Source organism: Emys orbicularis, chromosome 1, assembly GCF_028017835.1.
Source record: "Emys orbicularis isolate rEmyOrb1 chromosome 1, rEmyOrb1.hap1, whole genome shotgun sequence".
Taxonomy (NCBI): Eukaryota; Metazoa; Chordata; order Testudines; family Emydidae; genus Emys; species Emys orbicularis.
In genome coordinates, this window is record NC_088683.1 from 289,411,112 (window position 1) to 289,438,899 (window position 27,788).

Genomic DNA, 27,788 nt, shown 5'->3' on the forward strand with positions numbered 1-27,788 from the left:
ATGGCAGTTTGGGCTTGCCACCTGAGTCCAAGCCCTTCAGATGCTGTGAATCCAAGCTCAGGTGGCTAGCCCAAACTGCCCCTTGTGCCACAGCATCCACACTGATATTTGTAGGAACTAGCGTGAGTCTGTCTACCCATGTTGGGAATCACACCTCTCAGCTGCAGTGTAGACATACCCCTAGAGGCCAACCAGGTTGTCGCCCCATTGTGCTTAATGCTATACAAACATATACTAAAGGATAGTTCCCGCTGCATAGAGCTTACTTAATCTTTGTACCACACATGATATGAAGTATCATTTCTAGTTCTTTGTCTACCCCCAGGCTATCCATAAGTTCAAGAATGAAAACTAAGTGTCCTGCGCTCCTAATGTACTCCAATGCAGGGGTCACATGGTTGCAAGTAGCAACGGGACTCCCGATGGCAGCCTGACAGCGGGGTCATGTGTGCTATTTGTTTATTTACTCTTAGTCTAAATCAGGGATCGGCAACCTTTGCACGCGGGCCGCCAGGGTAAGCACCCCCCTTTGGGCCGGGCCAGTTTGTTTACCTGCCGCGTCCACAGGTTCAGCCGATCGCGGTTCCCACTGGCCGGGGTTCACCACTCCAGGCCAATGGGGGCGGTGGGAAGTGACGGCCAGCACATCTCTCGGCCTGCGCTGCTTCCCGCAGCCCCCATTGGCCTGGGACGGCGAACCGCGGCCAGTGGGAGCCGCGATTGGCCAAACCTGCAGACGCGGCAGATAAACAAACTGGCCCAGCCCACCAGGGGGCTTACCCTAGCAGGCCGCGTGCCAAAGGTTGCCGATCCCTGGTCTAAACGGACTTTTCTTCAATATTGCTTGCAGCCTAGAATGAATGGTTTAGGCGGGAAATACATGTAACCTATCCTAAAGATATTTCCGTATAGATGGGACCACTGTTGACTGAAGGTAAAACTAAAGCCTACTAACCTTAGGAGTGTCCCATTTAAAGGAAGAATGAAAAAGAAAATATTGAATTGATTGTTACTGTAACAGTTCAGTTCTGATTCAAAGCAGGTGTTTGAAATATGAGATGTCTCTATTGGGGTAGTGAAGGGGAATCTTCCATTGACCTTGAATGGGATCCCTGGTTCATTCATACTGAATGCAAAGTCAGTAGAACAGTTATGACCCATTAACTACCCTAAACTGTATAGGATGTGTCCATTGACATTGTCACAGTTCTAAAGATCAAGATAAAATGTCAATGGAACTGTTACTATTTTACTGTGATATCATTTGTGACAGTTAAAATACTATGGGGAAGAGTTACTGGCCTGCATATAACTATATTGTAGCTCTTATGATGGGCACCTCTGCAATAAAAATCTGTTTTCAGATTGGCTCGAATATGAACTAGCTCAAACCTTTAAACTAATCCTAGATTCTGAAACAAACCTGAACTTTTACTAACGGGGGGGGGGGGGGGGGAGGGGGAATCTAATAATCTCCAGCTCTACCGAAAAGCTCTTTTATGTTTATCACTAAAACTGCATGGCCTGCAGCCATGGAAACCTTTCTGTTGGACTCAGGAGCTCAGGAACAGGTTTGGGTGTTTGGAAAACGAGGAAGGGGTGCAGCAGGTGGTAACTGAAGGGGGGAGGGGGAGGAAGAAGAGAAGAGCGGCTAGTCCCATAGAAAGAGGGGAGGAGTTGATGGAGACAGCACCAAATCTGGACCCCGGGAGGATACAGGATGGCATAAGGGGAATTACAAGGGAAAATAGGAATGGACGGGGGTTGCAACTAGAGGGAACAGGGGATAGATTAGTAGATCACACTGTCACCAGGCAAAGGCAGGTTTACGTGATTGGGGACTCCTTACTGAGGAGGTTAGACAGGCCTGTGACTAGGGCGGACCCAGAGAACAGAAGGGTGTGCTGTCTACCGGCGCTAAGATACGGGATGTGGACCTGCGGTTGAAAAGGATCCTAAAAGGAGCAGGTAAGAACCCCTTGATCATCCTTCATGTAGGAACGAATGACACGGCTAGGTTCTCACTGGAGAGAATCAAGGGAGATTATGCCAGGCTGGGGAAGACGCTTAAGGAAATTGAGGCTCAGATCATCTTCAGTGGGATTCTGCCTGTTCCTAGAGAAGGGCAACAAAGGGGTGACAGGATTGTGATGATAAATAGTTGGCTAAGGGAGTGGTGCTATAAAGAGGGCTTTGGAATGTATGGCCACTGGGCGGCTTTCGGGGACAAAAAACTGTTCTCACGGGACGGACTTCACCTAAGTAGGGAAGGAAATAGACTTCTGGGAGGGAGGCTGGCTCATCTCATCAAAAGAGCTTTAAACTAGGAATTTGGGGGAGACGGTTGGGAGATGTCCAGTTAATCTCCACACCAGATTATAACATTGAGAGGGAGGTCGATGAGATAAGAACAGATACAGCCGGGGGGAAGAGATTGGACATAAGGAAGAGGGGGGGGGATGGATACTAGATTAATAGGTCATACTGGCGGGACGGTGTCCGTACCAAATTGGATAACAAATGTGAGAGAGGCCAAACGGCATAAATTAAGATGTTTATACACCAATGCGAGAAGCCTAGGTAACAAAATGGAGGAATTGGAGCTCCTGGTCCGAGAAATGAAACCGGATATCGTAGGAATAACCGAAACATGGTGGAATGGTAATCATGACTGGAGTACAGGTATGGAAGGGTATGTGCTGTTTAGGAAAGACCGGAACAAAGGTAAAGGTGGGGGAGTGGCATTGTATGTCAACAATGAGGTAAACTGTAAAGAAATAATAAGTGATGGAATGGATAAGACAGAGTCTGTCTGGGCAATACTCACACTGGGTAAAAGAACTACTAGAGCATCCCCTGGAATAGTGCTTGGGGTGTGCTATAAACCGCCGGGAAGTAGCCTGGATATGGACAGAGAACTCTTTAATGTTTTTAGGGAAGTAAAACCTAATAGGAACTGTGTAATCATGGGAGACTTTAACTTCCCGGATATAGATTGGGGAACAAATGCTAGTAACAATAATAGGGCTCAGATTTTCCTAGATGTGATAGCTGATGAATTCCTTCATCAAGTAGTTGCTGAACCGACGAGGAAAGATGCCATTTTAGATTTGATTTTGGTGAGTAGTGAGGCCCTCATTGAGGAAATGGTTGTAGGGGACAACATAGGCTCGAGTGATCATGAGCTAATTCGGTTTAAACTAAATGGAAGGATTAACAAAATTAAATCGGAGACTAAGGTTTATGATTTCAAAAGGGCTAACTTTAATAAATTAAGGCGACTAGTTAGGGAAGTAGATTGGACTAACATATTTATGGATCTAAAAGCGGTAGGCGCCTGGGATTATTTCAAATTGAAGTTGTAGGAGCTGTCGGAGACCTGTATCCCGAGAAAGGGAAAACGGTTCATAGGCAGGAGATTTAGACCGAGCTGGATGAGCGAGCGTCTCAGACGGGTGATTAAGAAAAAACAGAAAGTGTACAAGGAGTGGAAGATGGGAGGGATCAGCAAAGAAACCTACCTTATTGAGGTCAGAGCATGTAGAGATGGAGTGAGAAAGGCCAAAAGCCGTGTAGAGTTGGACCTTGCGAGGGGAATTAAAACCAATAGTAAGAGGTTTTATAGCCATATAAATAGGAAGAAAACAAAGAAAGAAGAAGTGGGACCGCTTAAGACTGTAGATGGAGTGGAGATTAAGGATAATCTAGGCATGGCACAATATCTAAACGAATATTTTGCATCGGTCTTTAATGAGGCTAATGAAGGACTTAGGAATAGTGGCAGCGTGACGGATGGGAATAAAGGAGGGGGGGTTGACATTACCGTATCCGAGGTAGAAGCCAAACTCAAACAGCTTAACGGGACTAAATCGGGCGGACCGGATGATCTTCATCCGAGAATATTAAAGGAACTGGCGCGAGAAATTGCAAGCCCGTTAGCGATAATTTTTAATGAATCTGTAAACTCGGGGGTGGTACCGTTGGACTGGAGAATAGCTAATGTGGTTCCTATTTTCAAGAAGGGGAAAAAAAGTGACCCGGGTAACTACAGGCCTGTTAGTTTAACATCTGTAATATGCAAGGTCTTAGAAAAAATTTTGAAGGAGAAAGTAGTTAAGGACCTTGAAGTCAATGGCAGTTGGGACAAATTACAACACGGTTTTACGAAAGGTAGATCGTGCCAAACCAACCTGATCTCCTTCTTTGAGAAAGTAACAGATTTTTTAGATAAAGGAAATGCGGTGGATCTAATATACCTCGATTTCAGTAAAGCGTTTGATACGGTACCGCATGAGGAATTATTGGTTAAATTGGAAAAGATGGGGATCGATATGAAAATCCAGAGGTGGATAAAGAACTGGTTAAAGGGGAGACTGCAGCGGGTCTTACTGAAAGGTGAACTGTCAGGTTGGAGGGAGGTTACCAGTGGAGTTCCTCAAGGTTCGGTTTTGGGTCCGATTTTATTTAATCTATTTATTACTGACCTCGGAACCAAATGTAGGAGTGGGCTGATAAAGTTTGCAGATGACACAAAGTTGGGAGGTATTGCCAATTCGGAGAAGGATCGGGATATCCTGCAGGGAGATTTGGATGACCTTGTAAACTGGAGTAATAGTAATAGGATGAAATTTAATAGTGAGAAGTGTAAGGTTATGCATTTAGGGATGACTAACAAGAATTTTAGTTATAAGCTGGGGACGCATCAGTTGGAAGTAACGGAGGAGGAGAAGGACCTAGGAGTCCTGGTTGATCGCAGGATGACTATGAGTCGGCAATGTGACGTGGCCATGAAAAAAGCTAATGCGGTCTTGGGATGCATTAGGCGAGGTATTTCTAGTAGGGATAAGGAGGTGCTGGTTCCGTTATACAAGGCACTGGTGAGACCTCATTTGGAGTACTGTGTGCAGTTCTGGTCCCCCATGTTTAAAAAGGATGAACTGAAACTGGAACGGGTACAGAGAAGGGCCACTAGGATGATCCGAGGAATGGAAAACCTGTCGTATGAAAGGAGACTCGAGGAGCTCGGTTTGTTTACCCTAACCAAAAGAAGGCTGAGGGGGGATCTGATTGCTCTCTTTAAATATATCAGAGGGATAAATACCAGGGAGGGAGAGGAATTATTTCAGCTCAGTACTAATGTGGACATGAGAACAAATGGATATAAACTGGCCGCCGGGAAGTTTAGGCTTGAAATTAGACGAAGGTTTCTAACCATCACAGGGGTGAAGTTTTGGAACAGCCTTCCGAGGGAAACAGTGGGGGCGAAAGACCTCTCTGGCTTTAAGATTAAGCTTGATAAGTTTATGGAGGGGATGGTTTGATGGGATAATGTGATTTTAGTCAATAGGTCAATAACGTGCTATCGCTGGTAATTAGTAACAATGGTCAATGATGGGATATTAAAAGTCATACAGAGAACATTTTCTGGAGGGTCTGGCTGGAGAATCTTGCCCGCATGCTCGGGGTTCAGCTGATCGCCATATTTGGGGTCAGGAAGAAATTTTCCTCCAGGGTAGATTGGCAGAGGCCCTGGAGGTTTTTCGCCTTCCTCCGCAGCATGGGGCAGGGGTCGCTGGCTGGAGGATTCTCTGCGACTTGAAGTCTTCAAATCATGATTTGGGGACTTCAACAGCTGAGTCAAGGGAGAGAATTATTCCAGGAGTGGGTGGGTCAGCTTTTGTGGCCTGCATCATGCGGGAGATCAGACTAGATGATCATAATGGTCCCTTCTGACCTTAAAGTCTATGAGTCTATGAGACTCTGGTGCTAATCTGAATGAAAGTTTTACATACGGTAGCATATAGTGCATTCTGGTACCTTCCATAGTCCTGGTCTCATTCAAATAGGATCCTGTGGGACTGCAAATAAAGTCATGGACAGCTGAAGTTCAAATGGGTTACATAAATATGTCTAAATGTCCTTTTGCTTATTCAAATCTCCATATATTCTGGACAACATACACATTTGATTTTTTTTTTTAAGCGATAGTGGATGGTTCATTTAAGCTTTTGACTGAGCTTGGAATCTATTTGTTGTCATCTATCCTTTGATCAGAATAACACAAAAAGGAAACGTGGGATAGGCAGCCACCATACTGTACTGTTGTGTACTTACAGAATAACACCGCAACTAGCAAGGAAAGATGTAGTCAAGAGCACCCCTAAGGGAGGCATTGTGGTCTAATGAGAAAGGGACTGGACTGGTAGTTGGGAGACTTGGGTTCCACTCGTATTTCTATCATTGACACATTGTATAACTTTGGGCAATTCCCTTGACCTCTGTCTCTCAATTTCACCCTCTGTAAAATAGAAGTAATGATAATTACAGATCATTATCAAATCCCTTGAGAACTACAGATGAAAAGCACCATATACATGCTAAGTATTCTTCTTACTATTGAATATGTTAATATTATATACTATACTTCTTACTATATGAATACCCTGCACCCATGGATGACCATGAGCCACCCACCTCTATCATAATATTTTCAAGTTTAGTTGTAATAATCTCTTGACTTGATTCTAGCAAAAAGGATGTTTGTTGTCCTGCCACCAGTGCCACCTGGAAAAGAGATTTTCTGCAAAGTGAACGTACCAGCACTATGTAGCAGGGATGAAAAGTGGTGACTCATCATTCAAAATAAGTACTGTGCTTATTGTAACTGCCAAATACTGAGTCATTAGTTTTCTCCCATATTAAGCATTTGCTGCTTCCCTCACTCTTCAAAAAGCAGCTGGTGTCAAGAGAAAGAGGAGATGGAGTTAATCATTGCCGTGATAAAGTGGCATACCCCTCTGACCAGGGATGAGGTAGCTCCAGACAGGGGGCCATATTATGATTCTTTTGTTGCTGCATCATGATGTAGGGTGAGGATGAAGAGGGCAAAACACCACCCAGTCATTCTGAAGCAGGGGAGGGGGCAGGGCGAGGGAGGGGAGAAGCTATAGGGAGGAAGAAACTATAGTCGGGGGCACCATGTCCTACTTGAACACTCCACTAGAAAATCTATGACACAGAATCAACACTTATGTACATAGTTCACTGTTAATGGTTTCAGTAGAATTGCTAAAACCCTGCAAGAACCTCTGAAGTTAATATTTCAAGTGCCAACAGTATATGGAAATGAATGAATAAACTAAAAATTATAGTGTGGTACCACAAAGGCTTTTGGGGCAAATAAACTTACTGAATGTACAGTAAGTAACAATTACTAAACAATGGGTCATAGCATAATTAAATGGCAAAACACAGCATGAGATCATTTTGTGGCAGAGCATTCACAAAACATACAGAAAACCCGGCTAACTGGTTTGGCCTTATCACACACAATTACAGGGCCCTCATCATTGTAGATTCTAGCCATACTTTGCATGGATTAAAGATGAATCAGATAATCTTTCTAATGTTGCAATTTAAAATGAATAGCGGTTTTTGAGCAAAACCATAGTATTTTATGGAATAAGGATATTTTGTTAAATTTCATATTTAAACATTTTTGAAGGTTTTTCCTGAATAGAACTTCACTTTTTCATAATGTCATGGGCAGCTCTGCAAGCAACGTGTAAGTATATTAGCTGTAACATTCTCTTAAATAAGAAACACACGCACACCACCAGTATGTCCATAAAGTTGTGGTGATACTTTCCTAGGGACATATTCTGCTCTCAATTTTTGTTTTAGCTTGGCATGAATTTAAGCACAAGTAACTGAAAACAGAATTTGGCCCTTAATATGTATGTAATATAATGCATAAATAAGGAATTGTTCAGGAATTAATCTTTGACTCAATACATTTCTCCTTTGCATTGCACTCAATCCCATTTTTGTGAATTATTATATTATCTACTCTGCTCACTTCATAACCATGCCAATATTGTTTTTCTTCTCAGTTTTTTGTTGTTTATATTAAATGCACTTTTGGAAGGCTCTGAGATTCCACAATGATGGGTGAGACATAAAAACAGAATAGAATACAATACTTGGCAAGTTATTCTATAGGTTTACTACTCAGAGTGAAATAGTTTTGCCTGAATTCCTTATGTACTGTTATTTTCTCGCTTATTAAAGCTTCTCTGTCATTAATGTAAACAGTGTATCTTATTCCACAATATCAAAGTCATTCATAACTTTAAATACTTTCATTATGTTGGCCAAAGCTCTCCATTGAGAATAAACAAACTACTTCACTGGCCTTTGGTTGTAAATATTCTTAATGCCTGTTAATCTCCTGGTTTCCCTAAAGAAACTATTCTTCTTTGAGTACTAGTCCTTATGTGTATTCCATACATGGGTACACGTGCACACCATGTGCCTGAGTCTAGAGATTTCAAGCATGTAGCATCCATTGGTCCACACATGCACAGTTGTTCTCCTTGTGCTCCCAACCAGGTGTATCAGGGGCAATGTGGACCAATACATCTCACTTCCTTTTTGCCACCGCCTGGCGTGCTTTGGAATCTTCTGTGTCCACAGCTCTCTCCATGTTTCTTCAGCTTAACCTGTAATATATTGTAAATAGTTCTTAGGGTATGTCTACACTACCGCGGTAGTTCGACGGCTGGCAATCGAAGTTCCGGGTTCGATTTATCGCGTCTGGTGTGGACGCGATAAATCGAACCAGGAAGCGCTCGCCGTCGACTGCGGTACTCCAGCTAGACGAGAGGAGTACCGCGGAGTCGACGGGGGAGCCTGCCTGCCGCGTGTGGACCGCGTCTGAACCGCGGTAAGTTCGAAGTAAGGTATGTCGAATTCAGCTACGTTATTCACGTAGCTGAATTTGCGTACCTTACTTCGACTTGGGGGGTAAGTGTAGACCAAGCCTTAGTATTGATAGTTCTAGTATTTTGCATAGTTAGTATGGCTTAGCTAGTTTTTTCCTGCCGTGGGGAATTTTTCCCCTGCAGACAAGGACTATGCCCCGAGTTTAAGAACTGCATCTGCTGCCCCCGCTCCTTTGCCGTGAATGATGTCTAAAACTTAATTCTGAGCAAGAGATATTACCCGGCGTAGTTTCTTACACATAGTTGGTAGCATTTTCCAGCATGACTGGCTGTTCCAGCCAGGATCCAACCCTCACAGAAGCAAAGTGCTGGTTTCTTTGTTCCCTTGGGATATGGATACCTCAACGTTTTTTAACAATTCCTCATAGTCCCAAAATTTGTCTTTGACTTCAAAGTCAGGAAGCCCTCCTGGGGGCTTGGCTCAGCTCAGCTTGCTGTGTCCACCAGGGAGCTGATGCCATGTTAATATTGCAGTCTCCTATGATTTTACAGTGCAAGTGATCTTCCTACAATCTCTGATGCAAATGAATAGCCTATTGTCCTTGTCTATGGTTACACCTGGCTTGGTTTGCTTGGTGTTTGTCTTCCTCTTCGTCTGGAAAAAAACTGTTTTGCCTCCTTTTTTTACCCTCTCAAAAACATATCAGAGAATATCCCTAATTTCACATACAGGATTGTTACGTACATTTCACAGATATATTAATAACCCCAGTATTACCATTTTTTAGATGATACATTACAAGACTCCTTTTAAATAAATATGACAACAGTGTGTGAGGTGTATTGAGCTGGTCAGGTCAGCTGAGTTTTACTGTTACATACAAGGAAACCCTTTGCCATCTGGGATTGGGGTGCTCTTAGGGTTACAAAGTAACCTCCATATATCTTTCCTGCAAAAAGCAAGTTAAAGCTAAAATTCAGCATTCCTGATATGCTCTAACTCTAGAGCCTTGTAAAAGCTCCTAAGTAGTGCCTTGTTAAATTACTATTCCTTCCTTTGGTGTGTATTCTTACTCCCTTTTAAATGATAGGATCTCTATCTTTTTACTAAACCCATATTCTGAGTTGCTTTTCTGCCCTGTTGCCTGAAGCTTAATCCAAACAAAATGGTGGTGATGTTAGTGGCTTTAGGAAAGCAACCAACAGATGTGGCAAAGACTATGCCTGTCCCCCTGACTGAGGGTGTTTGCCCCCTTCTCATTTGTTATTTGTGGTGCAGCTTATGAGTTAGGTGAGTTAGAATCCAGATGTTGCTGGATGATCAGGTTTCAGCAGTAGCAAGGATGCCTTTCTTTCTTTATGTGTGGCTGGTAGACTGTGGCTATTTCTTTTGTGATGCTGACTTTGATTCCATCATGTATGCCTTTGGTGGCTCAAGATTAGTCCATGTCAGTGTGCTTTATACATGGGCCTATACTTTGAATCCTTTTGGAGACTGATGCAGAATATGACAGCCTACGTGTTCAATGCGGTATCTCACTGCAAGTAAATGACACAAGGGTCTGTGATTTGTGTTGGTTGCTTGTAGGTTTCCAAGTAGAATGTAAGTTGTCTTGATTTTGATCTATAAAACCTACATGGCTGGGCACCTGACTACCACAGTGATAGTCTTTTTTTCTCTCTGTTCCATAAAACCAGAGCTGTAAGCAGAGCCACTGGAGCTCTCTGTGCGTGAGAGGGGAGGCTGCTGGTAGGGCATTCTCAGTGAGAGCCCATCAGCTTTGGAGCTCACCTCTATTGGTGTTGGAAATAGCTTGTTCACCTTCAGGAAACCTTGCAAAGCCCATCTTTTGTACCAGGGCTTTTGAAGAAGGGTTGTTGTTTGAGGGTACGGTGTGTGGGTTTTTTCTTACTAATTGGCTAGTTACAGCCAGTGTATGACAAAACTTGGGGATGATTTGTTGTCATATTTGTGCTTTGTGTTAAATAATTGCCACAACTGTTTAGAGTCTGGGACAGGAACCTTTATTTCTATTTTATTTATTTTGATTTATGAAAATAAATACATTGACAGCTATATTCCTTTCCCGATCAGTATATTTTCTGTCTGATTTGTTTAATATGCACCGTTCCATCTGGTCAACTGGCTTCAGATGTAGTATTTTATCTTGTTTATTTGTGAGCATCCCACATGAGATTATCTTAAACTGAAGGCTTCTCTCAACCCTTACAACAATAATCCAGACGCATATTGACCCATCTTGTAGAAGGACATGAGTCAAGTGGCTCTCAAACTAGCCACTTTTCTATTCAGCCAGGTTTTTTGGCCCGTGTTGATTTCATAGATAATAATAAATAATAGTAGCACACCATAGTTTCATGGCACTTTGAACAGATGAGCAACACAGACATATAAAGACTTTTAGGCTTTTGTGTTCTTACTTGTTAATGTGAGCTTATTTACATAAATATTTTTGTTTGGAGAAATAGATAGATTCATAGAGTTTAAGGCTAGAAGGGACCAGTAGATCATCTAATCTGACCTCCTGCATATCACAGGCCATTAAATTTTACCCAGTTACCCCTGTATTGAGCTCAATAATTTGTGTTTAATTATAGCATAACTTGTATTTGGCTAAAACATATCTTCTGGAAAGGCATCCAGTCGTGATTTGAAGACTTCAAGAGATGGAAAATCCACTGCTTCCCTTGATAGTTTGATCCAATGGTTATTCATCCTCGCTTTTAAAAATTTGTGTCTGATTTTCTAATTTGAATTTGTCTGGCTTACACTTCTACGCATTGGTTCTTCTGAAGCCTTTCTCCGCTACATTAAAGAGCCCTTTAATACCTGGTGTTTTCTCCCTGTGAAGGTGCTTTTACACTGTAATCAAGTCACCTCTCAATATTCCTTGTCATAAACTACACAGATTGAGCTCTTTGTCTCTCACTGTAAGGCATTTTCTTCAGCCCTTGAGTAATATTTGTGGCTCTTTTCTGCACTATCTTCTATTTTTCAAGATCCTCTCTTAAAATGTGGACACCAGAACTTTATGCACTATTCCAGTATTGGTCTCGTGAATGCCATATACCAGGGATCAGCAACCTTTGGCACGCGGCCCATTAGGGAAATCTGCTGGCGGGCCGGGACAGTTTGTTTACCTGCAGCATCGGCAGGTTCGGCCGATCGCAGTTCCCACTGGCCGCAGCTTGCTGTTCCAGGCCAATGGGGGCTGCGGGAAGCGGCGGACAGCACATCCCTTGGCCCGCGCCGCTTCCCGCAGCCCCCATTGGCCTGGAACGGTGAACCACGGCCAGTGGGAACTACGATTGGCTGAACCTGCCGATGCTGCAGGTAAACAAACCGTCCCAGCCCGCCAGCAGATTTCCCTGACGGGCTGCGTGCCAAAGGTTGCCGATCCCCGCCATATACAAAGGTAAAATCACTCCCTACTCTACTCACTACTCCCCAGTTTATACATCCAAGGGTCACATTAGCCCTTTTTGCCACATAAGAACTTGTTATTTGCAGACCCCAGAACAATTGTCACAGACACCTCTCCCCAAAGAGCTATGGCCCACTGTCTGAGAATAGCTGAGCTAGCTCTTTTACTAGAAACGACTAATATGGAAAGGGCTATACTGGAAAATTCTCACATCATTCATAACCTTTCAAGCAACAGGCTTATTGAACTTAACAGCACTATTTCAAGAAGAACCTGTCACCATATTTGTTGTCATTTTGATATACGATTGCTATAGCAAGCCCTGCATTTATTTCTTGAGACATTATTCTATATCTTTGAAGAGCTATAGAGTGAACCCATATACAGTGGATAACTGGCTTAGTCTCACAATGATAAACACGTCCCTCTTTGACAATCATTCTGTTCCTTTGGAATGCATGTGATGTGATTGCAGATGTCATGCTTTGAGTGTATAATCAGTATTTCCATTATCACAGTATTTATATGGTTACATACACTGTGAACCCTTTGAAGACAAGTAAACTGAAAGCAAAGCACAAGTTATGTTTTACATACTAAATTTGTGGTTTCGCCTAAATGTATGTCTCATGTTATGCAAGCTGCTTTTTGTTTCAAATTAAGGTTTATATATCTTATAAAATGCTTCCATACAACGTTTTCAGTCCTGGGTGATTAGTGTAAGGTGCAAAGTTTGGTTTAAACAAATAATCTTCCTTTGTTTGCACTCCTATGAGACAAAAATCTAACCATTCATCACCAGATTTCATATGTGCAGTAATCTTTGACAACTTCAAACTGTCTCACTATTTCAGCTGTCAGTTCTCTTAGAACAGCTTTTTATTAGGGGGTGCAAAGCAGTTTTGTCTTAACCAACTACACCTCTACCCCGATATAACGCTGTCCTCGGGAGCCAAAAAATCTTACCGCATTATAGGTGAAACCGCGTTATATTGAACTTGCTTTGATCCGCCGGAGTGCGCAGCCCCACCCCCCTGGAGCACTGCTTTACCGCGTTATATCCGAATTCATGTTATATCGGGTTGCGTTATATCGGGGTAGAGGTGTATTTGAAGATCCATTCCCTGTGTAGGGAATCATCGCATGGCACTGAGCCACCATAATGTCTCGGTAATACCTCTCTCAGCACACGTTGCAGGGGATGTGGCAGGGCCACACCTAAACTTGGCTGATAACCCCTGGGGGCCAAGGACAGTAGCAAACATTAGAACAGCTTTTTAGGCATTTTCCACCTCCCCGCGTCAGGGTTTTTAGGGAACCCCTCCCCGCGTCACCACCCCCTTTGATCTTTCATTGAGCTCAGGTAGCCTGGAGAATATGGCCTTAAGAATATAAGCAAATTATAAAAAATGTACTAACCAAGGAGGGTGCATTTCCTTTTACTTTACTAGAGTTGCATCCACTTAGGCTAGCACTGAATTTAATTACTAGATTTGTAGAGTCCAGATAATGACATTTTTATATGAATGTTAATTGATTTTAAATTTAATAAAATAGTAATGTCCAGCTAAGTTATAAACCTTGGCCAATAAAATGGCACCATTGCTCTACTTTCTATGTGGGAAAGTCATTTTATTAATAAGGAAGGAAGGAGAATTGTGATAAACCCACCATCACATTCTAATATAAAGCTATCTATTATATTCCATGCAGGAACTGGATTAGTTATTAGTTGAATATAAATTACAGTTTAAAGCTGCAAAATCATTTGATTTGAGCTGGAATAAGTTTTTTTCAGAATCTCTTATTGAAATCCAAGAACAGGCCTTTGTATTTCAAATACCTTGTTGCCAAGTAATATGATGATGTACATCTTCTGTCTGCGAAGACCACCAGAGTATATATAAACTATGAACCTTTCTATTTAAGGGCTTGTTAGGGGATTACAAACAATCTTTTCACAGCTTGTCACTCCATTTCAGCTAGACACGCCGTCACTTGGTTATACTCAAGCGTTCCTTCTGACTGAATTCAGTTGGGACTAGACCTCCTCCTCTCCTCAGATGGGTCCTCATCTTGTATGCGTTGAAGAAAATGGGAATTTATCCACTGGCTTCAGTAGAAGCAGGATCAGGCTCACGTTCACCAGCACATCTGCTGCAGTCCAGTTGGAACTACACTCATAGGGAGGTCTTCTCTGAGACATGCTACCGCCTGAAACAGTACGAAGTTGTGGTCCCTTGTTGGATTGTCAGAAGTGAGCAATGAACCCCATCTACCTGGCTTTAGAAGTAGTAGCTCAAACAATAGAGGCTCAGAGACCCAGGTCTGTTAGCTTGAAGTCAACAGTAGATTCATACAAAGCTGTTTAATCCAGACATTAGAGGAGGACAGAGAGCCACACTTTAAGCATGGGTTACAAAATCAGTAGCTGCTGGACATAGTACTGAAAATGTTTGAAGACAAAGATAACAATCAATTGCTATGCTTCAATCAATTCTGACCATTGTATCTCATAAAAGATATAGAGATGCATAATGAAAATGATTGGAGAAATGGAAAGGCTTCGCTCTGAAGAGACAGGGAGAAGATCAGTATTGTTTAGTGAGAGAGGAGATGAGTAAGAAGGGATGTGATAGAGATGTACAAAATAATGAAAGCTAGATAGAGTATTCATGTTTTCTTTTTCTCATGCTACAATAATAAGGGGATATTAAAGGAAAGTGAAAGGCAGCAAAACTAAAACAAATAGAAGAAAATACTTTTTTGTTCAACCATGCAAAATTAGCCTCTGGAATTCATTGCTACATGTTATTGAAGCCAAGAGCTTGCCAGGATGCAAGAAGATATGATATTCATATGAATGAGAGCATCCACAGTTACATTTTTTTTAAAAATCCTCAAGTTAGGAAGAGACAAACCCTCCATGCCTCAGGGTAAAAGCCAACTTCTAACTAATGGGATTAGGATGAAATTTCCCCTACAGTCAGATTATACCATAATTGTCCATTTTGTAGTTACTTTGACCTTTCTCTGAAACATCTGGTACTGGTCACTGCTGGAGACAGAATACTAAATAATGTACCACTGCTCTTTGCTGGTATGGCAGTTCCTGTGTTCCTAAATAGATTGCTTGGGAAATAACACAAATGAGCTCCTCACTGTGCCCACCACTGTTTGTGCAGATAAGCAGCACCTATTGAATTTGCCCCTGTGCAGTGGAGTGCAGAAAGTAGACCAGATGAACCATCTAAGCAGCAAGCAGTGCTGTGGAATGATATTAGGAGGATTATTTGCACCATTGGGAAGCAATTCCTGTCCACATTGTTGTTGTGCTGATGGAAATTTACAGGGAGGGAGAGGGCGATTAGTCTGGTTTGAAATCAAGTGTAATCCAAACAGTCATAACACCTGTGCACCATTGGGAACACATTTGTGTATGGTTGTGAGGTGTGTTACAGGCAAGATAGAGGGAACAAAGGGTGATTATCACATCAGAATTCTTAAATGCATGCAAGACCTAATAGACACAATCTGCATGTGGCCCTGCCCCAGGTGGCAACACCGGGGAGTCATAGCCTTGCCTGCTTTCACACATTGCAGCAGCAGTCTTACTCTGTTTCCTTAGAATGTAAAGAGCTCGACTTATTGAATCAAATTCATGAGACAGCAAATCATTTGTAAAACAGCTGTAATCCACAGTTTTAGTTTGATCACATTCAGACTTCCAAGTTACATATATACTAAAACTAAAGATATTATTTTTAGCTCAGAGTGGGGAGAGAACTAAGCATGAATTCTTCTATTTAATATGTAATATAGTCTGATGTGCGTATACTAATTAGTGCTGTAAAGTAGCTTAGGAACAGGAACCACATGTCAACAAGAAGACTAGCAGTAGCTGTATCTCAGGGGAATCTCCCTTAAATCTGCCAGAGACAGATGTATTTGATGTGCTTGTCTTGATTTTTTGTCCGTATAATAATAATAATTAATTAATTAAAATAATAATAAAACTTACTGGCCTTTTCTGCTTCTTTTGAAGCTAAATTATACTCAAGAGGACTAAACAAACATATAAAGGCTTTTAGCATAACATGGTACCTCTCAAGACAGGTAAGTAAAGCAGCAGAGCTGCAAGTTTGGACCAACTCTTACATCTGACACTTGAATGTTCCTTAAACATTTAACGGCCAAACTTTTGAAAGAGTTCAGCTGCTCACATTTAGGGCCCTTAATGGGAGCTGCAGCTGATGCATACGTGGGAACTTTGGCTCTTGTGACCATCTGGCCCTAGTTTCCTAGAAATGGCATAAACACTGAATAAAAAGCCCCGTTTTCTCTGACCTATTACATGATACTGCAAAGTATTTTGGTTAGGGTGGGGTGAATGACTGCAGTAAAGCTGCAGAACTTCTCTTCTATGTGCAGTAGTTAGTAAATAGCTCAAGATACTAATCATGCAAGCAAAAGTATTTACCTGTATTTCACTGCGCCCTAACACTATACATGGGCAGTATATATATATATATATATATATATATATATATATATATATATATATATATATATATATATATACTTCTCAGAATATAGGATCTATTTGTCAAATATTTTATTAAATAACTAAATAAATATTTTATAGAATATTTATTGAAGATCAAAAGCAAAGTATAAACTCTTTTTCTTTCAATATCCCCATATTTGCAGAAGATGTTTGTGGGTCTGATCCAAAGCCTTTCCCATCTTCAATGTGCTTTGGATCAGGTGCTAAGCAGTAGTCTGGCATGTTACTATGGGGGCGTATAAAAGAACCAACTACTAAATTAACACTTGCATGCCACAGAATGTAATCAGACAACCATCTTATATCCCTTATAATTTTGGACAACTTATCTATTATTTATGTGTAATGCTCTGTTATTGAAAAGTTCTTTGGCGAAGTTTAAATTAATTTTAGGAAATTTGATTTACTTTGAAGCTGGTCAGTGGGCTAAGGTAGGGTTAGGAAATGAGAAGTTATTGAACTGTTGTTGATATTAAGAGGAGCTTCTTTTAAAGTGATGTTTCCGATCTTAAAAGCAATCCTCTGAAACAAAACTCATTCATGACTAGCATTATGGTGATTTTTTGAGATCCCTGCTACTCTGTTCTAAGGAAGACAAACAGATAAATGACCCAAACCACTTTAGTCCTCTCTGTTGTAACACACCCAGTAATATAAATGGATATTTTAAACATATATTTTAAAACATGTATATTTAGGATAATTTTAGTTCAGTTGCTTAGCTGGATATTATAGTTTGCAGTGAAACTGCTAAGAAACAAGAACTCACTGCTGACTACCATAGATTATAAATGTGATATTTGCATACAATCAAAATTAGATTACAATTATGTAGAATCAGATTCTAATATTAAAATATGTATCATGAGTGTTGATTGATTTTTTGTTTTAGATTGTTTTTATTGAACTGACTATTCAAAAAGAAAACTGGAAAAAATAGAGAATAGAAGCATGGTCTTATGATAAGAGCACAGAACAAAGAACTAAGGAGTTCTGATTCTGGCTCTGACACTTATCCGCTTTGTGGTCTTGGGAAAACTCCTTAAAATTCTTTGCCTCGGGTTTCCCAGCTGTGAAATGGGGCTAATATGCCTTTACCTACATAAAAGGAGACTCATGGGGATTAATCATATAATGTTTAATGTAGATTAATATTATTGATATTGTTTTACTGAATGAAAACTGAGGCAAAGAGACTTCTCTCAGGTCACACAATGAATAGGTTGCATTATATGAAATACAACAGAGTTTTTTAAAACCCTTCTGTGTAGCTCAACCACAAGATATTGCTTGTTTCCCAGAATTGGACAGATTTTCATGGTGAGGTCTAAAGGCACATGCTTGACACAAAGTCTATCATTCTGCCAAATGTCAAGTCCCTGCTGCAAATCATGGAAGTGCCAGAGCTTCTCAAAGTAAAGGTTTCCAGAATTTTTTAACAGACAGAGCAAGATATTTTTCAGTAGCCTCATTCTCAGAAATTACTCACCAATTTTGGATGAAATTTTCCCATAAAATTCAGCTAGAGGCAGACAATGCAGCCTGGAAAATTTCAGCCTGATCTAATGGGGTCCTGGTCCAGGACTGGAGCTTCTAGGTGTTACAGTAACACAAATAATAAATAATAATATAATAGGAAATGTTGGACAACCTTAATGGTAGGTGCTGCAACCAGCCCTGCCTGTACGTAGTGGATGATAAAATGTAGTAGATGGAAACTATTAGGAGTTTAGTATGCCACTTGATACGAAGGCATCATGAAATCTTGCCATCAGAATTAATTTGAATTGGTTGGTCTAGGAACATTTTCATGTGGAGTGAAAAATATCTGGACATTTCAAATAAAGGTAATGATAAACAACACTGTATGATACTGTGGAAGGTTCTGATGAGGTGCACCAAGGATCAACATTAGGTCCACTACTGTCTAACATATTTATTGCAGTTCTTTCACAGAAGATAAACAACATTTTGAGATTCAGAAATGTTCTAAATTGTGAGGTTTTGCAAATATCATTAAGGTCTGAAAAATAAAAAGGAACTTGGAGAGTTTAGAATTAAGGGCAGTAAATAATAGGCTCAGATTAAGCTTGGAAAAATGAATACACCTGGTGGAAAATAAATTGAAACATCTCTCTATATAATTGGAAATAGAAATTTGGAAAGCAGTAATGCTGAAAGAGATGTTGGAGTAGAAATGGACTGGAACACATGAGTTTCCAGTGGTCCAAAAAAACCCAACAACCCAAAGTTTTGGACTACCTACAGAGTCATTACAAAATAGAGCAATAGGTAATTGTTCTCCCTCTATATAGCACAACTAAAACTTCACATTGAATATTATTGTCATTTCTGGGCACTGCAGTACCAGACAGATATAGACAGGTTGGAGGAAGTTCAGAAAAGAACAACAAAAGTGATCAGAAGCTAGAAGCATTGAGTAATGAGGAAATATTAAAAGTTCTAACTGTCCAGCCTTGCAGCTTTCATTCATATCAGTAGTACTTACTTACACAAATAATCCCACTGAAGTAATTGGTATGATTCTATGATATTTTCTGCCATTTATTTATAAGTTTTTATCTTTTATCCTGAAACTGAAGTATAGGTACAGGGTCCAGAAATATATTATAAATATGCTGTGTGTACTGTACATAAGCAATATTCTAGACTAGGCCAAACACCATTATTGTTTTATGCCTTTTTTAGGTTCTTGTTTCTCTTGAAGTATTGCCTTGTACCCTACCTATAAATTACTGTGCCATGCATTGAATTTCTCTCCGTTTCTCCCTTTTATGGAGCAATTTAATAATACTGTTAAAATATAAATTATACATCTATGCTGAACATCTAGCTTTTTTAATACATTATTGATTCAAGTTTGGGGAAAGGATCAATGACAGCAGGTAGAGTTAGGCTATGACTACACTAGCACTTTTCTCAGTATATAACTTATGTCACTCAGGGGTGTGAAAAAAACATCCCTCTGAGCCACATAGATACAGTGACAGAAGCGCCAATGTGGACAGTGCTATGTCAGCGGACGAGTTCTCCCACTGCTACCATTGCTACCATTGCTCCCACTGCTACCAACTACCATTGCTCATTGGGGGTGGTTTAAGTATATCGAAAGAAGAGCTCTCTCCAGTCAGCATAGAGCGGCTACACGAGCGATCTTACAGCGGCACAGCTGCATCAGTACAGATGTGTCACTGTAAGCTTGCTAGTTTAGATATGACCTTAGTAATGCCAAAGAGAATGAAATGTATCATTTTGTCTTTCATCTGCCAAACAACCCTTGGTCTAAGTAACATTGGCTTTGGAAGGAAGTAGTCACCAGCCTTCCTTCAGTGCCAGTGGAGAAGTCCTTTGGTACTTCTTCTCTGAGTCTTGGGAATGGAGGTGGAATTAACAACTAACTTTAATGCTTATTCAGTCTTTAGAAATATATTATTTAAACATAAGTAATTTGAAAATGAAATGTATTTGTGTTCACTGTTAAATTTGTGTTTAAAAATTAATGCTATTTGGAAAGTGATCTCTTTTCCTTCTAAACCACTTCTCCCATCTCCAAGTCTGAGCTGTTGCCAAAGATATGTTGTAGTTGTGGCATATGTTCTTTTCTGTTGCTGTAACAGTATGATGTCACTGCCCAATTAGTATATAATACCTTAATAATAATACCTTAGTGTGAATAGAAAAGATAAGGATAAGTAAAAGCAATATTATCAAGTAGTTTGAATTATTCATACCAGGAAACTTTGATGTCATCCTCCTGTTTTATGCATGGTTAGTTTTAAACTCAATCTTCCCATCTCTGACTAGGTTCTTTTTAAATTGCATCTTTTTCTGTAGGTCCTACATACATATAAACAAAGCTGTATTGCAAAGAACAGTCCTGAATTAGCAGGGTCATGGAAATGCTCTAATAGTATTAACATGCCTATATTTTATATTTGCATGTATATATATATGATGTATGTGTGTTAATACTGTTAGAGTATCTCCATTATATAGTTTATATAAATAAGCTTTATAAAAACAAAGCTGTACACAAGAGCCATTTGCAATACACAGCATGTGTGCTCTGTTTGGTTTTTGCTCAAGAACCATACCAATAATGACAATTTTATTTCTAAATATTCAGAGCTCAAAGCATCCATTTTGAAATCAAACATATAAGTATTAAGCTGAGGCAACTGCTTAATATTCTAGTTTCACTGTTACATTGACCTTCCACAATGTGTTTTCTCCACCTGTTGGCTCTTATCATGCAATAGACTATAAGCTCTTTGGGACAGTGAATTTTATTTTATTACATTTTATTTAGTTATATATGTGTATGTAACCATTTACTCAGCATGGCACTCTGGCCCCCTCTAGAGGCTGGGTTGATCAACGTGCTGTAGCCTTGACCAAGAGAGCTGAGTCTCTTAGCTTTTAGAGCCAGAGGTCGTGGGTTCAATACCTGCAGCTAATAACCCATCTAAGGGTACAGTGTAATGTGCACAGCGCCTAGCACAGGGAACCCCAGCCTCTGCCTCCTAGGGGTACACATACACAGACCCTAACACAGTGGGGCCCAGTATCTATCTGCAGTCTTTAGGTGACAACACCGTACAGATAATACTTCGGTTCTGCCACAGCTCTATGACTGTAATATGACCTAAGGTAAATTACTTCAGACCAAAATTTTCAAGCTTTAGTACTTAGTTTGACAACTTAGGGTATGTCTATACTGCAATTAGACACTTTCAGCTGATCTGTGCCAGCTGACTCAGGCTTGTAGACATTCGGGATCGGGCTGCAGCCTGAGCTCTGAGATCCTCCCACCACGCAGGGTCCCGGAGTCTGGGCTCCAGCCTGAGCCTGAACATCTACACCGCAGTTAAACAGACCCTTAGCCAAGTCCCACGAGCCCGAGTCAGCTGGCACAGGCCAGCTGCAGGTTTTTAATTGCATTGTAGACATACCCTAAATCCAACAACCGGATAGCTAAGTAGAATTGCCAGGTTATTAATGTGTACTTAATTTTTAGAAGTCTGTATAACGTATACAAAATGTATACAAAACATGTACATATTTAAATTATATCCCTCTCTCCCACCCTTTTCACGTTGCTTGTCTTAGATTATAAACTCTTTGGGGAAGGGATAATTTCCTTTGTGTAAGTTACCTAGCACACCGTGAGTGCTATTAGAATCTAATAATAATTTAGATTTTATTTTTCTAACTTGAAGCACCCGCATTGGAATTTTTTTCCTTTAACTCCTTTAGGGCAGATCCTTAATTTGTAGAAATCATGGTAGCTCCTTGGAGTTATGACCACTTACTTCAGCTGATGATCTGGCCTTGTGTGCCTCAATTTCCATGTTTGTATAATAGGAATAATACTATTAACCTACTTCACAGGTAATATTTGTAAAGTACATTAGATCCTTGCCTGCACAACATTATTTAAATGAATATTATATTTGATCATATGACCATACGGTAAAAAATGTTGCACTCTTAAAGGTGTAGTAGTAAAATTTAGCTCTGTCTGAGCTTAATGGGCCTGAGTCTATGTTGCCCTGAACCCTACGTAGTCATTCACACCAGTGCAAAGTGATGGATTTGGTAGCATTTAGCATCATTTTGCATTCATTCTGCCTATTGTAAATGACTGCACAAGGTGCATATGTAACAGTGAATCAGCCCCAGAGAAGAGGACTATAAAATTTTCTCTACCCAATAGCTATTAAATTTGCAAATGGCAGTTGGAAAAAATGTAGATCTTTGTTTTGTGTTAACTTTTTGTGAACCATTTTTTATTTTACTCTGCCAATGAAAAGCAAAAAGAGTATAAGACAGACACAGCTTTCTGGGTTTTGCTTTTCTTTAAGTGTGATCATTTAGGTAATGAATCTAAACGGAGCTGTTCTGCCATCCTAAAAACACTTGAGGCAGCAGCCTTAAGTGAACAAACACAAAAGACTGTTCACTTGGTAGTTTTAGAGCATATTAAAACTTAAGCTAAGTTTTCAAAAATGGGTGTCTGAATTGGACGTATGTATCTTATTCTATACCCATCTGGGTACCTTTCAGGTAAAATCAGTGGCTTTAGCAAAGTCTCCAGTGGACTTCATGGAGTCTCCGTCTTTGGGTGGTAAAAACTCTTCATGGGATAGGGGTTTTGTTCTTGACATTTTTAGATTTTATTAATTTACTTTAATCTTTTTTAAGGTTGATTTGTTTTAGAGTGGTTTTTTGGGGGGGGGGGGAAGGTTGGCTGGTTGGAGCTTTTCGAGTAAGATGCATTGTCTGTATTGTGAATGTCATCTCCATCATGGAAAGGCCTTTTCAAAGATATCTATTTTATTACTTTTAAAAGAAAGTTAATTCATACAATTATTAAATTAAACAAAAAAAGTTTTGCACACAAGAGATGCTGTTGGTGAGGGGTGGGGAATAACCCTATTTTGAACTCTACTTATGTGGCTCTTTGGAATGCCAAAAGACCGTGTAAACTGATTATGTGTTAGAGCTTTCCTATTCCACGAGTGCCTTGTCCAGACACGAGAGGATGAGGAGGAGAAGCTTGCCTACTTCATGGGATGAGTTGCATCGAGCTTGGGGAACTCATTTAAATAAGTCTCCACCCTCATCTGCATGAAGAAATAGGAACATTTTCCATTTTAATGAGGGAAAACTGAGCTATGAGATTAAACATTCTTAAATCCAATCTTTCTACATGCATTTTTTTCTTGTACAAGAATTCCAAGTATATCATTGTGTTACTTAAAGCAGAATTATTTGTGCTATGCTAAGTCATTTTCTTTATTTGGAATCTAGTATGTTTTTCTTTTGAAAGTGAAGCATTAGGAAGACCATAGTAAGATATTCTTGGTCACTTAAATCTTGCCCGCCAAGCATGAAAATCAGAGGTGAAAGCTATGGCACTTAAGCCCACCCTAATTCTGACAGCACAGAGGGCTGAACCCCATTGTGATGGAGCAACAGTGGTTGATTGTGGTTCATTGTGGCTTGTTTTTCAGGACAAGTTTGATTTTTACTCTCCTTTAACTTTGCCAAAACAAAATACTTTTATCTGAAACTGTTCATGTAAATTCCACTGCAAGTGGAGAATAACGTGGGACAGTTTGATGGTAATCAGACAAGGTGTTTGTGATATGTGATAATTCAAACAATTGGAGATTTTCTGACTTGTTTTTTTTTTAACTTCTTGTCTCAGAGCAAGTTTATTGTATGAATTCTAAACTTAGTTTATTCCATTGTCCTCATCAGGGACTTTTGATGCAGCTTATAACAACATGTTTGTCCTGATGAGAACACTGCCAGGGAGCAAGAGGAATTTAGATTCCGACAGCTCTTTGTTGAGTTTATAAATTCCATCAGGCAGGGCAAAATAACTCCACAAGAGTAGACAGTCTTACTGGGCCTGAGTAACCTGTGAAGCTTGTAACTTGTACAGCACTAAGAAGGGTTGTTGAAGTCAAGATTCTCTCTGGTCCTGCAGAGTTTATAGCCTCTGCTGGTTCCCCAGATCTGTTAGGTATCTTTGGTGTGCAGAAATTATAAGCCCTACATCGTTTAGATCAGGGATCGGCAACCTTTGGCACACAGCTCGCCAGGGTAAGCACCCTGGCGGGCCGGGCTGGTTTGTGTACCTGCGTTCGCAGGTTCGGCCGATCGCGGCTCCCACTGGCCTCAGTTCACCGCTTCAGGCCAACGGGGGCGGTGGGAAGCGGTGGCCAGCACATCCATCGGCCCGCGCCACTTCCCGCAGCCCCCATTGGCCTGGGACAGTGAACTGCAGCCAGTGGGAGCCGCGATCAGCCGACCCTGAGGACGCGGCAGGTAAACAAACCGGGCCGGCCTGCCAAAGGTTGCCGATCCCTGTTTTAGATATAGACAAGAACCAAGGAAGAGATTCAAAGGAGTTGTTACATGACTGGAATAGTCATGGGAGAGGACTTTAGAATATAGATTAAAGTATGGCAAGGAAAGGTAAAATTCAGGGAAAGAGTGGGAAAGCGACAAAGTAGAACTCTGTTTCTGTGTAGGTAGGCTTGAAAAGCATGGTATGAGGTGTCATCCAGCATATTTATACAATAGTCTTGAAATGCACAATAATGTTTTTGCTTTTTGGGTGTTTTTGTTTATTTTGTTTTTATGCTGTGTCAGATTAACTTTTTTTTCCAATCTAGTAGCAGTGGACTGATACATATAGAGAACCAGATAGTATTTGTTACTGGCAAATTTATGAGCAGAGCACTATAGGAAGTATTGATTTCAAGTTTTAAAAGGGAGACAAGACATACGCTATAATATTGTTAAATGCAGAGGCAGTAACTTTAGTAAAAACCCTTAACCAATGGGGACCCACTCTTCAAACTACCCAACTGGACTGTTCCAGTGCCAATTTCAACTGAGCACCAAGGCCCCAGGCTCTACAAACCTGATGGTGAGTATGAAAGAAATACCCTCTCTACACCATCAGGCATACCCAGGAACCCCCACGCTGGAGGCTGGAGCTATGAGATAAGCAGAGCCAAATGCTGTGTGAGACAAAGAGGCACACCCATCACCATGTCATGTTGTACTCTGGGTTAGACCCAAGCAGTCCATTGAGTTACAGTGATCTGTCATCAGACGTTTTTAACCCACCAGCTGCACTGGAACCTGCCAAAGTTGTGACAATTAAGTGAACACTCCCCGCTCCCCCCAACCAGACCTCCCTGGATGTCTGATGGGAGGTGAAAAAAATCCACCCAGCAATTTGGCAGCGTAGCCATATGGGAAAAGTCTTTTCCAGACATCAAACAGTTTTTCAGTGCTAGGCCGCAACATCACCAGCTCATGGGATAAAGGTGACTAAAGGCAGGGCTGGAACAGAGCCCCATTGGCTTTTCATTCAACATTCTTCATAAGCTGAATGAACAGCCGAAACTACATTTTCCTCTGATCCCTTTAGCAATGGTATTCTGACCCTTCTGGTTTGCATTATTGAATAAAAAGTGGGTAGATTAAATTTAACTGTAAAATTCATTGTTCAGTGACAGGAAGGCAATAGTTAATTACATTTCTAGGAAGATGCCAAAAAATAACATGCTGAGAATTCAGCTATCCCCCTTGTTTAAAAATACATTTTCTCATTCAAAGAGTTCCTGCTTTTTTAAGGCTAGAATAATACTTCTTAGTGGAAAATGTTTGTTCATACCGTACATTTCCAGAAAATAATGATGATCTAATGTTTAGAATTTGAATTCAAACACAGCTGATATCTAAACTTTTTGCAATCTCAATTAATGTCCTCGATGGCAGACAGAGATCCATACAGAATGGCAGATTCTTTCTGGAGTAGGTCAGTGTCAAGCAGGGAGCGGTGGTGCAGAGCTATGTGTTCCCATCCACCCGAACAAAATAGGGGGTACTTTTTGAGACTGTACCATTTTTATTTTACGTACAAGATTTCCAAAGCATCAGTGGCTTCAAATGCATCCTGCTGTCTCTTAGTGCAAGGCCCTGTATAAACACAGAACAAAAAGACAATACTTGCCCAAAGGTATTTACAGACTAAGTATAAGACAAGAGATAACAGGTAGTACAATGAGACAGTACTGGTCAATATGATAGGTAGGGGTCTCAGCACACCAGCTATTTCAAAACACTAGTCAGAACTACCACAATAAAATGTAGAGCCCTGTTCTGAGATTAACCTTGCCAAATTCTGTGACATGATTGTGGTAGCAACCAATCTACTCTATATCATGTATGTAGTTTTCATTTTTTTAAAGTAAAAGAGCTAAAAAGTGTAGAGTTTCAGGAATGGGTGAGGTTCTGTGGCCTGCAATGTACAGGAGGTCAGACTAGATATTCATGATGGTCCCTTCTGACCTAAAAATCTGAGTCTGTGATTCAAGGTGGTAAATTATATGGTCAAAAAGATACATTTTCCTCTGTCCCATTCTTACAACTACTTACCACCTTGCCGCAAGATCAACATAGAAATTCCCAGATCAGTGGTCCACGTAGTTCAGATGATGATGGCTAGTGCATGATGTTTCAAAGGAAGGTACAAGAGTACATAGTGGACAATTATGGAATAATTTTTTCATTACGAATATTTCTTTAGAACCACGTTAGTCAGTGATTGGTGTTTGCCCTGACGCATGGTATTTTCTATCCTGTAAGTGTGTAGAGAATTATCTTATCTATTGAACTGTGCATGTTTTCATTAGCTATATAATATAATTATTATTTTGATTATTTGTACTACAATAGCATGCGGAGGCCCCAACTGGCACGGGTGTACATTTATACAGAGGTACATATATACATACATATAGAGAGAGACTATCCCTGTCCCAAAGATCGTACCATTTTTAAATATGCGAAGGGGACGTGAGGAGGGGGAAAAAAAAAACTTGTTGCTATCCCCATTTTATGGGTGGAGAACTCAGGCACCGAGAGGCTAAGTTAAAATCAAACAAGAAGCATATGTCACAGCCAGAAATGGAACCCAGGTCTGCTTAGTCCCAACGCACCACTTTAGCCACAAAACCAACCTCACTCTTCACTGTATAGTATAATATAAATGCCTAATCCTTCTTTAGAATTCTGCTAAACTTGTAAAGTCAAGATCATCTTGTACTAATGAGTTCCCCAGGTTGATTATGTATTGTATAAAGAAAGTATTTCTTTTAATCAATTTATAGTTTGTTGCCATTCAATTTAATTAGATGTCCCCTGAGAGAGAGGATAAAAAGAAGGCCTTCTCTATACCATTTGGTTTAATTCATTATTTTATGTACCTGTCTCATGTCTCTTTATTCATTTCCACTCTGAACTAAACAGTCCCAATTTTTTCACTCTTCCCACATACAGAAGTCTGATGCCTCTAAACATTTTTGTCATTCATCCATTGAACTTTTGGGGGGGGAGAGGGAAGATGAAGGTGAATGCAGTTCAGATCATGATCAATCAAACCCCTCAAATATTCCTTTCCTGGAATGGACAGGGGCTTTTAGAATATCTCATATTTTCATA

General features: G+C 40.4%; 1 protein-coding gene across 1 annotated transcript in view; it reads left to right on the forward strand.

Annotated features, from left to right (window-relative positions):
* The window catches only part of KLF12 (KLF transcription factor 12), a 240,301-nt gene that overhangs the window by 91,782 nt on the left and 120,731 nt on the right, over positions 1–27,788 (forward strand). The window lies entirely within an intron of this gene.